Here is a 14,653-nt window from a genome sequence, read left to right as displayed (position 1 = left end):
AGGTCCCCAAGCCCCCCCCCCGTTGACAGTTCACGAGCGCGTCCATAGTGTCTCCCGTCTACCCACCACCCCGTCCACCCAGTAAAAACATCCCCACTACACCACTGGTTGTAGTAGTACACCAACATGGATTAAACGTGTGTTTTTTTTTACCACAATGTTGGGGAAATTAATTGATAAAATGCACGGATTATTATTATTATTATTATTATTATTATTATTCCCACTCCGATCGGGACACTAGGTCCACCGTTTCCCCGCAGCGAGGCTCCCCCCGTTGACGAGTTTACGTGGGCTGGGTTGGGTGCAGTGGCGGACTGGCCATCGGGACGAATCCCGATGGACCGGTACCGAAGTGGGCCGGTCGGATAAGTCACTAGCACATCCCCCACTCCCCCCGTTGACAATTTACTAGTGGTACCAAAGTGGGCCGGTCGAGAGTCCCGGGATGATTTTTAGTCCCAGTCCACCACTGGCTACATGACCGTACGATCGCCCATATTGACGCACCTAATTCCTAAACTTCTAACAGATACAAAATAAACCGATCCTTCAGGCTCATATGAGCTCTCATACACGTTCAAAATTAAACTGTCATCGCTGTCTGAGCTTGCTGCTGTGTGCGCCATCGTGCGTTTACATGCAGATGCTGGGATCCTGAACGGTGCAGCTGGAGCGCTGTGCCCGCATTGACGTCACCCATAATTTGGCGGGACTTGAAGAATCCCCGAGAAGATCCAGGAAATGGTCAACATTGAAGGGCAGATTAATGGTTATCAAAGTACAAATATCCAAAATCAGTTCAGTAACGGTTTTCAAGGGGACAATATTTACTCAAATTGATGGGTTTAGATGATGGGGTAAAATCGTGTCACAGGCTCTTTAAAGTTAACTAGTCCAGCAGGAAGGGCCCTCAGATTTTGAGATAGCCCTACCCGAGGTAGAACAAATGACAACAATGATTTTTCTTATCTTTAGGGTCTCCCATTAATGAAATTGATTGTTGTCAAATTTTATTTTGGGGGAAAAAAATTTTTTTGGGTTGTTCTTTAGAACTACCCCAATCCCTGAAAAAGAGCCAAATTAGACCAGGCCGAATATGGGAAAGGTGACAAAAAAGCCCATAACTTGAGAATGACAACTGTTTTCCTCTTCAGATTTGCTGAGGTATGAATCAGGTGGCTGTCCTACATCACTAAATAGTCAGACAATTATTTAACTAAAAAAATACTGAATTATACTCCTGTAAACTTAGCTTCAGTTTAGACGGAAATTGTGCTTTTTGGTGATAGGAACATAGGACTCAATCACTTTTCTCTCATTTATCAGAAAAACTGAAATCCCTAAAAAATATACCATTACTGAATTGTCTAGGGTGCTATTGAACACTAACCAGTAGTTGTATGGAAATATCTGATACAGTTCTATTGCAAATGAGATTTCTTTAGACTCTTCTCTGAGACAGTCAAATTCCGAATGGGGGATAAGTGGCATAATAACCTATAAATTAAGAATGCTCAATCTGATGGTCATTATATTTGGAGAGGGAAATACCAGGTGGCTGAACTACATCACCAAATAGTCAGAATAAGAGTAACCCAATACAATGAAGTGTATTAGTTCTAAATTGCAAGCCTCTAAAACCGAGGTGTAAATAGTACAGGTTTTATTGAAACTGGAACCTTAATTCAAAGTACAGTATACAATTCATCAAACAATTCAGTGAGAGGACAAGTATATAGATACTAGAATATAATGTTAAATGTCAGGTTCCTCAGAAACGTTAGGGGACACATGTTGACATTCTGCACAGCAGGTGCAGAACCCCGTACAGGGAAGGCCAACAGAGAGCCACTGGCACTTTCCACTTTCTCCACACTTTGCATTTTTGCAATACAAGTGAGTAATGTCTCTCACTTCTGTAGGTGCTGGGGGTTTTGTAAATAGCACTGGTTGAATGGCCCCATCTCTGACAATCCACCCCTTGCCAATAGAGAACCGCAGTGACGCGTCGTAAAACCCGGAAGTAAACTTCTTCCGGTTCCTTTGTCAAAAACCAATGCAAATTCTCCATAGGATTTTGGAAAATAGCTCGAAATAAGGTCTGTGGTTGACACGCCAACTTAAGATCGTTTCAACTGACTTGCACTGAAACTGCACTTTGAACACTTTAAATATATTAACATTTTAAACTGTATACCCCGGTTATCTAGGCCCTTTTTGTTTTATTTAATGTGTACCCTGTTTATCTAGGCCCTTTTTGTTTTGTTTTATGTATACATGTCACACTGTGGGAAACGATATTTCGATATTTCTTGATGTATAACACATGTCAAATTTTTGACAATAAAGCTGAATTTGACTTTCGCGTGCTTGCATATTTTAACAAAGCTTTTCATTTTAGCCACACTGAATTTAACTAGAAGTCATGACTCTGTCAATTACCAGTCTGATATCGTTTTACAAAGATGACAAGAAGAGTGTAGATGGAGGAGAGAACCACTACAAGTCAGGAAACGTAACAGTGCAGCCTAGATGAAGGTGTGCTTACCGGTGTTGTCAGGGCTAGCATGAGGGACAAGGTTTATAGTGTCGGTGAGTAGTGATAGCAAGAGTACCGTTAACCTAGAGTTAATTTATTCACATTAATTCCCATCAACAAATCAATTGTATGTGTCACATTAAATCTTTATTAGGCAAGGCAAGTTTATTTATATAGCACTTTTCAACACAAGGCAACTCAAAGTGCTTTACAAAAAATGAAAGACATTAAGAAAATGGCATTTAAGATCAGTCATTAAAAAGAAAAGCTCATAAAATAAACATTAAAAGAAAAAATACATGGATAAAAGTTACAGTGCATTCTAAGATATGAATAGTTCAATTAAAAGCTGCGACAAAAAGAAATGTCCTCAGCCTGGATTTAAAAGTAGTAAGAGTTTTAGCGGACCTTCAAGTTTCTGGGAGTTTGTTCCAGATATTTGGAGCATAATAACTGAACGCTGCTTCTCCATGTTTAGTTCTGACTCTGGCGACAGAAAGCTGACCCGTCCCTGAAGACCTGAGAGACTTGGATGGTTCATAATTTAGCAGGAGGTCAGAAATGTATTTTGGGCCTAAACCATTCAGTGCTTTATAAACAGCAGCAGTATTTTGAAATCTATTCTTTGACACACAGGAAGCCAGTGTAAAGACTTCAGAACAGGAGTGATGTGATCCACTTTCTTAGTGTTAGTGAGGACTCGAGCAGCGGTGTTCTGAATCAGCTGCAGCTTTCTAATAGATTTTTTAGTGAGACCTGTGAAGACACCATTGCAGTAGTCCAGTCTACTGAAGATAAAAGCATGGACACGTTTTTCCAAATCCTGCTGTGAAATTAGTCTTTTAATCCTAGATATGTTCTTTAGGTGATAGTAGGCTGATTTAGTAACTGTTTTAATGTGACTGTTGAAACCAATAACTAATTTAACCCGCTGACAAGAGAGCCCACCTCCGAAGATCGTGACTGGCTGAGGGACAGACTCGGGGGCAGGTTTTCAGGAATGTCTTGGCTTCTCTCCCCCGAGCCAGAAGAGGAACACTGCAGCTTGGAAACACTTACTGTTCCTGAAATGATCAAATCTGTTGGGCATCAGGGACCTGAGGCAATTTTGGCAAGCATGGCATTGTCTGAGGAGCAACAGAGGGCAATTCAGGTGGCTACCACTGGTCAGCGAACCAATCCAAACTGGCATTTGTTCAGGAAAGGAAGGTTGACTGCCAGCAACTTTGGAGCTGTCCTGAGGTCAAAGCGTGTGACTGCTTCCTTTATTGCCAGGGTGCTAGGGGAACAACAGGCCCTTGATGGTGTTTTGTCTGTACAGTGGGGGACTATGAATGAATGTGAGGGCGTCAGGGCATTCACCACTGCAACCCAGATGCAGGTCCATGAGTCAGATTTGTGGCTCTCCCTATCAGGATTGTTGGGTAGACCCTCCAGAAAAACGCGATTCTGCGATCGCAGAATTGACCGCATAATCAGCAAAATGGCGCAGATTTCTAAAAGGCCGCATATTTATCAAAAGGCCGCATAATCCCCGCATTTTTCCACACAAAGTTGAGAAGAAAAAAAGTTAACTCGTCTTGACGTGACGTCATCAGCTCGCGCATCACAGAATGTAAACAACACTGTATAGAGTGAACGTGTGGAGCTCACACGATAGAGAAAACACCAAAATGAAAATATCTAATCCATCTCATTTACCGAAGAACATTTCTACTAAAGACCGGGCAACAAGTGGGGGTAAACTATTCTGCACCCCGTGCAACTGTGTGTTGGAGCATAAGAGAAAATCGACGGTGACGACCCGTTTGATTCATTCAAACATTCGAAAATGCTTTCTGCTGCTGCGGACAAGAAAGCCAAACAACTCACGTTCACGAGGCATCAACCTCCAAAACCCTTTCGAGGGCTACAAGAAACGAGGTGAGTAGCCTACAAGATTGAAGCTGCAGATAACGAACGAGTAAATGAAAACAGAATGAGGCGGAGAAGTGTGTGTGTGTGTGTGTTTGTGTGTGTGCGTGAGATTAAAATAGCCCAATTGCTTTTAAAATAAATAAACATTGAATGTATTTAATTGAATAGTAAAGGGGTTTAACGTTAGTGGCAGGTTGTGTGTGAGAGAGAATAAATAAGACAGCCCAATATTTTTAAAAAAATCGATAATTTTTGTTGCAATGTTGTGGTTGTTAGAGTGTTAGGTTTCCTGTCAGCTCGTCTGTTGGGAAGATATAAAATATTAGTGTCATGCAAGTCACACCGTCACATATAACAGGGTATATGCAGGAATCCTGAAGTCAAATTTAATACCTTTTAATACCTTTTTTAAGACCCTTTCCATACATTTTAAGACCTCATCGCAACTTTGAGTTCTAACCGGTTACATTGGCAACACACTTTACTATATTGATTGTAAGATAGCAAAACTAAACAGAGTGCAGACAGACTACTGAAACCTCCTTTCCACATCAACTTCAACCTCTCTGTGAAGGTCAGGTTTAATGCAGTATGCTGCTTTTTTGCTTCTGTAGACTCTGTGCTCTTTCATTCCAGTAAAACTCCTCAGAAACCATTAGAAACCAGTATTTGAACAATAAAGAAAACAATTGACAAAACTTTGAACTATGAAATATGTTAAACTTTGGTGAGCTTCAGCGGGGTAATGCCATATAGGAGCTCCCTCACAAATACCCAGGGGTTAAATTGGGCTGGGGCTGTCCGGGGCTAAGCCCAGGCACATAGGACGATGCTCTGACGTCATCACCCTCACACATTTGTCATATGTTTACAAAAAAGGACTAAGACTTTTCTCGTTCTTAATATAGACTATATTTAGGGTCTATATGTGTTGACTTTACTTTAAAATAGCAGATCTCTGTGACCGGATATAGTTTGGCTTAGACCCCGGCCCCACAAGGACGCATACGGTAAAACCCATACGCAAACGCAAAAAAGGCTTCCGTTCACACGCATTCGATTCATTAACGTGTCCGTTCACACTAGACCGCTGGAAATGCTGGAAACGATGTAATACATATGTCAGGCCTGTAAGTGGCGCTGCTGCCGCCCGAAATACACCAAAAGCAGCGAAGAAGACCCCGAAGCATGTTTGCCATGGTTGCCCCTCTGTTTATTCTCCGCGGTGGACGGCGTGTTCTCCTGCTGTATCTCTCAGGTAGTCCACCAGCAGATGAAAAACACCCACCTCTCCGCCTCTTCCAAGGAACGAGGGGACCGTGCGGCAGTTTCCGTAAAAAAATGGTTCCGCCGGTCAACATGTCCTTTAAAGTTTAAATCTTCCGTACAAAATTAGAAAAGTGCCGGTCAGAGGTCTTCTTTGTTATTTATTGAGCTTTAAAACAAATTGATAACGACTCTGTTCTCTGTATAATAATATAATAATATTTAATAAACGGTGACTGCCTCTCTTTACTTCCCCCTCTTCTGACAGCCCAGCAGCAGCAGGAGACGTGGGGAGAGAGAGGCGGGCTATTTCATCGTTATCAGAAAATGATCATATAGGGCACACACGGAGCCATTGGACCCCCAGAGCGTTGCGTATGCCGGTCTACCCACCTTGGGACCCGTTACCGTAGTCGTTTAGTTCCCCCCCCACACAGAGCGGAGCAAGGCAACGAAACTTAAAATAATAAGCAGCATTTTACGGCGCGCTATGCATGGGGCCGCCTTGTGGGGTTTCCCGACATGTCGTTTCAGTAAATTAAAGGGTATTTCATGTTGTCGTTGCTGTGAACCTTCTTAATACCTTGGAAAATGCCGTTTAATACTTTTTAATACTTTTTAATAGCCTTAATTTTCGCAAAATTGATTTATCAACTTTTAATACTTTTTAAGACCCCGCGGACACCCTGTATAAGAGCATTAAGACATACAGTACATAGGCTAAAACAAAACATCTAAAGATATAACCTTGCACTTCGATATGTCTCGGGAACATTTTCACTATTTTGACATTTTTATAGATGAAAATTGAACTAAAGAAATAAATGGTAGATTAATCCATATTGAAAATAGGTGTCAGCTGCTACACTAATTATAATAGTTATATTTCTTAATTAATTAAGATAAGATATTACTGTATTGATCCCAATTTGGGAAATGTTTGTGTTAAAGCAGCGTAACAAGAAAAACAAAATATAAGTTATTATATATACAAAAGTATGTGAGGGATGGAATATTAAATTGAATATAAATGTAAAATGTACATGTGATTTTACATCCAAGAGAAGCTATGGAGCAGAGAGTTCTCTGCCAGCCAGAGGTGATTTGTTATTAGTTCAATATGTCAAACTGATTTCCCTGACTACAATCTTTAGTTACATGGTGAAACGTTATGCTGCTTGTACTAATAAGACTTATCATATAAGCCACACAGGTTTTAATAGGATGTATTGATTATCTTTACTTATGTTGCGGTCTTTTCAGCAGCGCCATCTCTAAAACGGCGATACAGTCACTACCCATCATTTACATTTCACCGTGACATGGACAAAAATGTAACGTCAGCTTACCTCATGACACGAATCCAGACTCTCCTTTGGAAAACATCGGCCGGGAAACGATAGAACAAGCACGTTTCATGCGAAGACCTGTGGCTGCAACCCGGAGCAAAGCAACAAACCATTGCGTAGCTAACTAGTACCGCTAGCTTTAGCTAACGTTAGCCAACGAAACGAACTGCCGAGTAAAATTGGAAAACACTGGTAATTAATTATTCTATAATTTGTAAAACTACGGTGTTAAAAACGACAATTTCAAAAATACAGATTCTAATCGTCAGATATAGATATACAGATACTAAAGATAGGCAGGTACTTGCTTTCAAGAAGAACAGAGGGGAAAACAAACTTAGCGGGAGTGTTTACGTGTTCGGCGTAATGACGTAAAACGGCCTCGACAATTTCTGTAGTCCTATTCAGCCACTCGGTAACAACCATCGTTTTTCAGACAAGTAAACTCTTCAAAAATCCCCAGTGGGGTCACTGCTGATGTATTTAATGTCGTAGAACAAAACGTGATTTATCTCTTAAATTTGTGTCAACCACAGACCTTATTTCGAGCTATTTTCCAAAACCCTATGGAAAAAATGCATTGCTTTTTGAGGAAGGAACCGGAAGTGCTAAAAATGCTAACTTAGTTCCGGGTTTTACGACGCGTCACTGCGGTTCTCTATTGGACTCCATAACAAGGGTTTGGGTTCGGGCTGTGACACCATCGCTGTCTGAAACATTGCTCTTTGTTGAAATGAATCCTCTGTTGGCGGCAGATTTTCAGAGGCTGCATCTGTTGTTGATGCATTTATGAACCTCAGTTCATCCAAGTTTGTGCACATCAGTCCAATTTCCTTTTTTCCATATAGCAGAAGCGCCAATTCTCTTGCGACTGGCAAAGACTCTTCCAAGCTGGCAGAGAGTCCAAAATGGGCCAGATCTTTGAGCTCGCTGAGATGGGTCTTGAGTTTGGTGAATGCTGTTGTCTTTCCTATTCTTTACAAACTACTTGTTGTGCCACAGCCAGTGAGTGCACGACATGCTGGTAGACAGTTAGAAATGTCTTTTCCAATGTTCACACATATGGTGTTGATGGGGACATAACTCTCTCTCATTCCATGGCCTGCATGCATGTACACTAGAGATGAACCAAACATGTATTTGCTTGCATAATATATGAGCAGTACTTCCACACCTGTGTCATCAGACCTCACAATGATGCGGGAATATGACTCTGCAAGATGTACAGATGGAGCACTGAATTTCAGACTCCAGCTTACAGCTTCCTGCCTACAACCTGCCAAAGACCAGTATAGAGGAATGTTAAGCCCTCCCACTATTTTCCAAGAGGGCGTTGCCAGATTTTCAATTTCAGGTTTTAACCAGGAGATGGCGCTTCATTCACAAATACAGAAAGACAAGTTTCATGGACTTTCAGTTGTGTTTTGAAGAGCATTTGAACATATCAATATTTTAGATCAACTAAAGTATATCTAATCTTGTAATTCAATAATATATAGTCTTTATATATTAAATAATCATAATTATAATGTAAATGTTTACATTACACTTCTTTATTTGTTATGCTCATACTTTTACCTTTACAATCGTTTGCTTTAATATGCAGTATATTTTTTGTATATTTTTGTGTTCGCTTCCTCCTGCTCCCTTTCGGACACATACTGTATGATTTATTATTATTATTAATATGAAGATATTATTAAGATAAGATAAGATGTTACTTTATTGATTGAACATTTTAGTTTAGAATGTGCTGTCCCACGGTAATTCAGAAGGCTCACAGGTCACATTCCGACCATTATTTAAAACAATATGTGCTTTCACACCGTCTACAGTTTGATTTGTATAGAGGGAGCTCTGTCAGTTTTCGAATTACCCATTTGCTTTCGGGGAGCCCTATTTTTCAGAGCACATCCTGCTACTAAATATGTCACACGCACGCTCTGTTGACTGGCGCAGCAGCGCGGATGCAATCAATTGCTATGAAAACACTCTTCTACTAATACAGACGGTGTCACTATGCCGGCGGATGTGGCCGTTGTTGAAGCCTCTTCAGGCTCCGCATCGACAGGACTCTCCCTCGGTGTGGAGCTGTCAAGCTCGACCCTAACGCCGCTTACAGCCGGCCAACTAAAAGTTGTTTTCCGTTCACGTTGTCATTTTTAGACTCCTTCGCTTCTTTGCTTGTGAATCCAAAAGCTGTGACGCTTGGCTGTTTTCGTTTTGCCATATTTTTTATTACAAAGCCAGAGTTAAAAAAATATCAATATGAACATTTCAAATACCGCGCTGGTATCACCGCCATAACCATAGCAACGTAAGTAAGAATGCAGCGCCGCCACGTACAGATGGCAACACCCAGACATATTCACAAATATAAAACAAATATTCAGAAACTGTAATGAACAATAACTATTATTTATTTCAAGAACTGTTATTTACAGAAACTCAACATTTCTAATCTGTGACACAAATATGCACGATTGTTTTGGGCTCCCCCTATTTATCTCAAAGTCAGCCTTCAGGGGAGCTCCCTCCCTCTTCGGGGGAGCCAAGCTCCTCCTAGCTCCCCCCCATTTCGAACAGTGTCTGTGGCTGAATGGCCAGCGATTAGGTGCGGCGCATTTATCATAGGTGATCAGAGCTAACTGCCTGCCGTCAGATTTCATTTAAAAAACAGATCTGATTTTAAGACTATTTCTGCACTCATAAAGAATGATAAGAATATAATAATGCGTATCGAACTGGTTTCATTAATTAGGGAGTTTATTTAAGGTAATTAGGTACAGTAGAAGACCTTTTTTTATCAGTAACGAATTTAGCAGTTGAACATAAAAGTCAACTAACTGAGGGTCACTTGCAATGACAGTGTTGTGTCTAACTGTAAGCTTGTCACTCAGAGTAACCTACAATTAATTTAGCTGCTGGAGAAGAAAGATCAAGGGGGGAGGGGGGGAGAGAGCTGTGGTTGATGGGCCATTAGTTGTGTAAATACACAGCTGAGAACTGCCGTTTCATTCAGACTGTTTAAAAAAACGGTAACAACAGACTATTTTTCTTAGCGGATGCATGTCAATTTAAATCAATACATACAACTATTTTTTAAATCAATACATACAACTATTTTTTAAATCAATAAAAACATTTTCTAAATTCATAAAAGCATTTAAATTAATATTGGGAGTCATGTCGTTACTTTGTTGAGAATGTGGCCGTGTAATAAGTGGGATAATTTGCAGCGACTTGTTCCTTATGGGCAAAATAACACCCGTCATGTGTGTGTAGAGGTGTGTGTGGTTAAAACACTTTCATGAAGTGAAGGAATTTCCTTCAATAAAACAGCTGTGGGCAGCAGTGAGTGTCACGGACATGAATTCATAGATCAAGGCAGACTGGTGCACACACTCTCCTGTCCTGCCAGGCGACACGCCCGTTCTAAGCCGTGTCCCTCACTCACATCCCAAGCATCCCCAAAAAGTGTATTATGTTGTTACATCTCAGATGTTATGTTTCAGTTGTGCTCTGTCTATGTTCAGTGATGCAAACTTGTCACCTTTCGGCAAAATTTGCCGATTTGAATCCAAAATAAGTCGTTTGTGTGACTCATGTAGATCTGCAATAAAAATATATTTGGGGTATGGGGGGGTCTGGGACCCGGAGTAATCTGCGGCCGTGAGCTGTTATGTGCCATCATGACACGCATGGTGTTCTTTTTTTATATATTATAATGAAGTACGAGCTGTGTGCCCGAGTCTTCCTGCCTGTCGGCTCTGCTCATGGATGTATAATAAGGCTCTGCTGCTCCGAGATGATGGTCTAGCTTCAGCAGCTACATTACCTACGGGCGCGTTCGTTAATATTAACTGTGCGTCCGGAGTCACTGTGGCACAGACTGGACCGCTGGTGAACAGCTGTTAGAACGGGCCGTTCAGGTGTTCAGAGCAGAGCTCCCTGTCGGAGCGGCAGAGCGTGATGTGAACTGAAAAGTTTTTCTGTGGCAATATTATTTAAGGAATCGTTGAGCTAGCTAGCTAGCATACATTGTCACTATCTGCTAACGTTAGCTTTAGCCTTCTATTTCTAATAGTTTTTTTCATAGGCTATAAACAGAGGTGGTATAAGTATATATATATTCTACTTGAGTAAAAGTAGAAGTACTCAGATATTGTACTTGAGTAAAAGTAGAAGTACTCAGGTCTTGTACTTGAGTAAAAGTAGAAGTACTCAGATCTTGTACTTGATTAAAAGTAGAAGCACACAGATCTTGTACTAGAGTAAAAGTAGAAGTAGCCTACTCAAATATTGTACTTGAGTAAAAGTAGAAGCACTCAGGTCTTGTACTTGAGTAAAAGTAGAAGTACTCAGATCTTGTACTAGAGTAAAAGTAGAAGTACTCAGGTCTTGTACTTGAGTAAAAGTAGAAGTACTCAGATCTTGTACTTGAGTAAAAGTAATAGTCCCAGAGTGTAGGAATACTCTGTTACAGTAAAAGTCCTGCATTCAAAATGTTCCTCAAGTAAAAGTAGAAAAGTATTATCATCAAAATATAGTGAAAGAAGCGACAGTAAAAGTAGTCATTGTGCAGATTGGTCCATTGCAGAATAATAGATATGATATGTTTTATAATGATTGATCATTGAAGTGTTATCAAAGCTGGTAAAGGTGCAGCTAGTTTGAATGACTTTGTATACTGCAGGGTAGCTTGTGGATTTACTCCAGGTGGAACTAAAGTCTGATTTAACACTTGATTATATTTCACATCATTCATCCACATCTGTAAAGTAACTAAAGGGATTAAATACATGTAGTGGAGGAAAAGTACAGCATGTACCTCTGAACTGTAGTGGAGTAGAAGAACAAAGTAGCAAAACATTGAAATACTTAAATAAAGTACAAGTATCTCAAAATTGTGCCCAAGTATAGTACTTGTTGAGTTTATGAACTTAGTTACTTTACACCATGTGGCTATAAAGATAGAAAGACTTAAGCCTTGCACAGAGGCATGAAAATACATTTTCAAAATGCTCAACAGTGCTGCCAAAATTATAAACTGACTGCTACACAACTTCAAATAAATGCTTTTATATATTTCTATTAGATGTGACTCTTTGGCGTTTCTGTTATTATTAACACTGCTGCTTTAGTTGTTCTGACTGCTAAAATCCTCTGTCATTCCGTGGGGTGGGGGAGCCGGGGGCTCGGATCCTTGTCACCTTTTTCATACCTGATGAGTTTGCATCCCTGTATGTTAAAAAGCCTCAGTCACCTTAATTCATGTAATAAAAACATCTCAGGTCAGTAACACTCAAAGCTAAATGTGCAATACCATGTTCAGCTATGTTACTATTTATAATGTTATTGTTGTTACATCAGAAGATTTACATATTGGAATGATTTCTTAACTTACAGTAGGCTATTTTTTACAATGTGTGTTGGAAGGATTTATTAAATTACTATGAATATTGTCATTGTTGAAGGCTTTTAGAGAAGGGTGAACTATAAGCCTGAATTACATAACATTTTATACCTAAAAACATAAAAGCCACAATAAATGAATCACAATTATTATATATTGTTATTTTTACCTCCCGTATTGCTTTCAAACCACCAGCTTTTATGGTGTTGTTACGTCACTAACTGTAAGCTTGTCACATACAGTCTATGGTCACTCAGAGTAACATCCAGTTAATTTAGCTGCTGGAGAAGAAAGATCAGGGGGGGAGGGGGGGGGGAGAGAGCTGTGGTTGATGGGCCATTAGTTGTGTAAATACACAGCTGAGAGCTGCCGTTTCATTCAGACTGTTTAAAAAACGGTAACAACGGACTATTTTTCTTAGCGATCGTGGTGAAGATGATGATTAAATTAGGATTAAAAATCGAGAGCCGGGCTGCATTTCCTCCCGTTCGTTTTTTTCGACTAAACACATTTTTGTTGTTAAATAACAACATGGTGATGTTTTGTAAATGATTACATGTCTCTTATTTAGCACAGAGTATGATATCCGTGACATATGGATCTTAACAAAGTTCCGCTGTACATCCAGCGTACTGTATCTGACTTTATTTCACATGAGCTCCAGTGTGGAACCCCACTGCACCCCCTGGTGGATCAATGATCCATTGCAGCTGGCTTCATTATAATTACATTTATCTATCACGGGGGCGGTCTCAAGTCAAACTGGAGGTTTTCCCTTGAGCGAGGGAAGATCACGTACCAATCACGGCCCTCGCGTTTCAAACTGTCTGAAATGAATCGCTACATCTGTATGGCATGGAGCACCATGCTTGTGTCTGCCTCCTCCTGATCACTGTACAGTGATGTCAAACTGCTGACTACTGCTGTGCAGAGGCTCTTCACCTCCTCCCCTTCATCAAATCCTGAGTGTAGTCTCTGTGGGGCAGCAGTGACAATGTAGTTGCTCACAAACATGCAGAGTGCGGTCTTGTTTCCACTACTCCTCAAGTACTTCCTGTAGTTTGGGACATTTGTTTTGCTTTAGGTTATAACACTTGTGTTATTCTTCAGAGATGGGTCCTCATTACAGATCTGCACTTTTGCCTAAACATTTGTTTTTAGGCCTTTATTAAAGGCTTCAGTGGTCTGGGGAGTCCTCAGGTGGTCTGGGGAGTCCTCAGGTGTTCAGTGGAGTCCTCAGGTGGTCTGGGAAGGAATTCCACAGGTGAGGAGCAGCTGCACAGAAAGCCCGATCCCCCATTGTGCGGAGTTTAGTCCTGGGAGGGGGCGAAGCAGATGGTTTGTTGTGGAGCGGAGGTTGCGTGTGGAGGTTTGTGATGTGAGTAGTTATTTTAGGTACGAAGGAGCATTCCCGTGGATGCACTGATGGGTGAGCAGTGAGATCTTGCATTCAATCCTGAATGAGACAGGAAGCCAGTGGAGGGAATGAAGGCCGGGTGTGATGTGGTTGTACTTTCTCACCCTCATCAGGATCCTAGCGGCACTGTTCTGTACGTATTGTAGCTTCTGAAGGCTCCCGCTAGGAGTCCCGATGAGGAGAGCGTTACAATAGTCAAGCCTTGAGGAAATGAAGGCATGGACCAGTTGTTCAGCATCTGACAGGAGTTTTGCAATGTTCCTGAGGTGGTAGTAGGAGGTTTTGCACCGGTGTTTGATGTGGGTGTCAAAGTTCAGATGTCGGTCAAATCTTACACCCAGGTTGGTAACTGCTGTGGAGAGGGGTATGTTTTGGACAGAAAAGGTGATGTGGGTCATGGGGGATGGCTGGACCTGGTTTGGTGTGCCAACTAAAATAGCTTCTGTTTTGGAGCTATTTAGCTGCAGGAAGTTTTGCTGCATCCAAGCCTTTATCTCCTCAAGACAGGTGTTAAAGGATGTTGATGGGAACGATGATGATGATGGTGACAGTGAGGATGCATGTGGGATAGGGTCTGTCTTTTTATATAGCTGCGTGTCATCAGCGTAGCAATGAAATGATATTCCATGCTGGCTGATGACACGGCCAAGGGGCAGAGTGTACAGGGTGAACAGAGTGGGCCCGAGGACCGACCCTTGAGGGACACCACGGGTGACAGGGTGTGTCTGGGACCTCGCACCTCCCAA

The 14,653-nt window shown here is 41.2% G+C and overlaps 1 protein-coding gene across 4 annotated transcripts in view; it reads right to left on the bottom strand.

Annotated features, from left to right (window-relative positions):
• The window catches only part of adam19a (ADAM metallopeptidase domain 19a), a 355,481-nt gene that overhangs the window by 130,024 nt on the left and 210,804 nt on the right, over positions 1–14,653 (bottom strand). The window lies entirely within an intron of this gene.

The sequence above is a fragment of the Notothenia rossii genome (assembly GCF_949606895.1).
Source record: "Notothenia rossii genome assembly, chromosome: 3".
NCBI classification, from domain to species: domain Eukaryota; kingdom Metazoa; phylum Chordata; class Actinopteri; order Perciformes; family Nototheniidae; genus Notothenia; species Notothenia rossii.
Note: the sequence above shows the minus strand (reverse complement) of the source record. Positions and strands in the feature narration are given on the sequence as shown.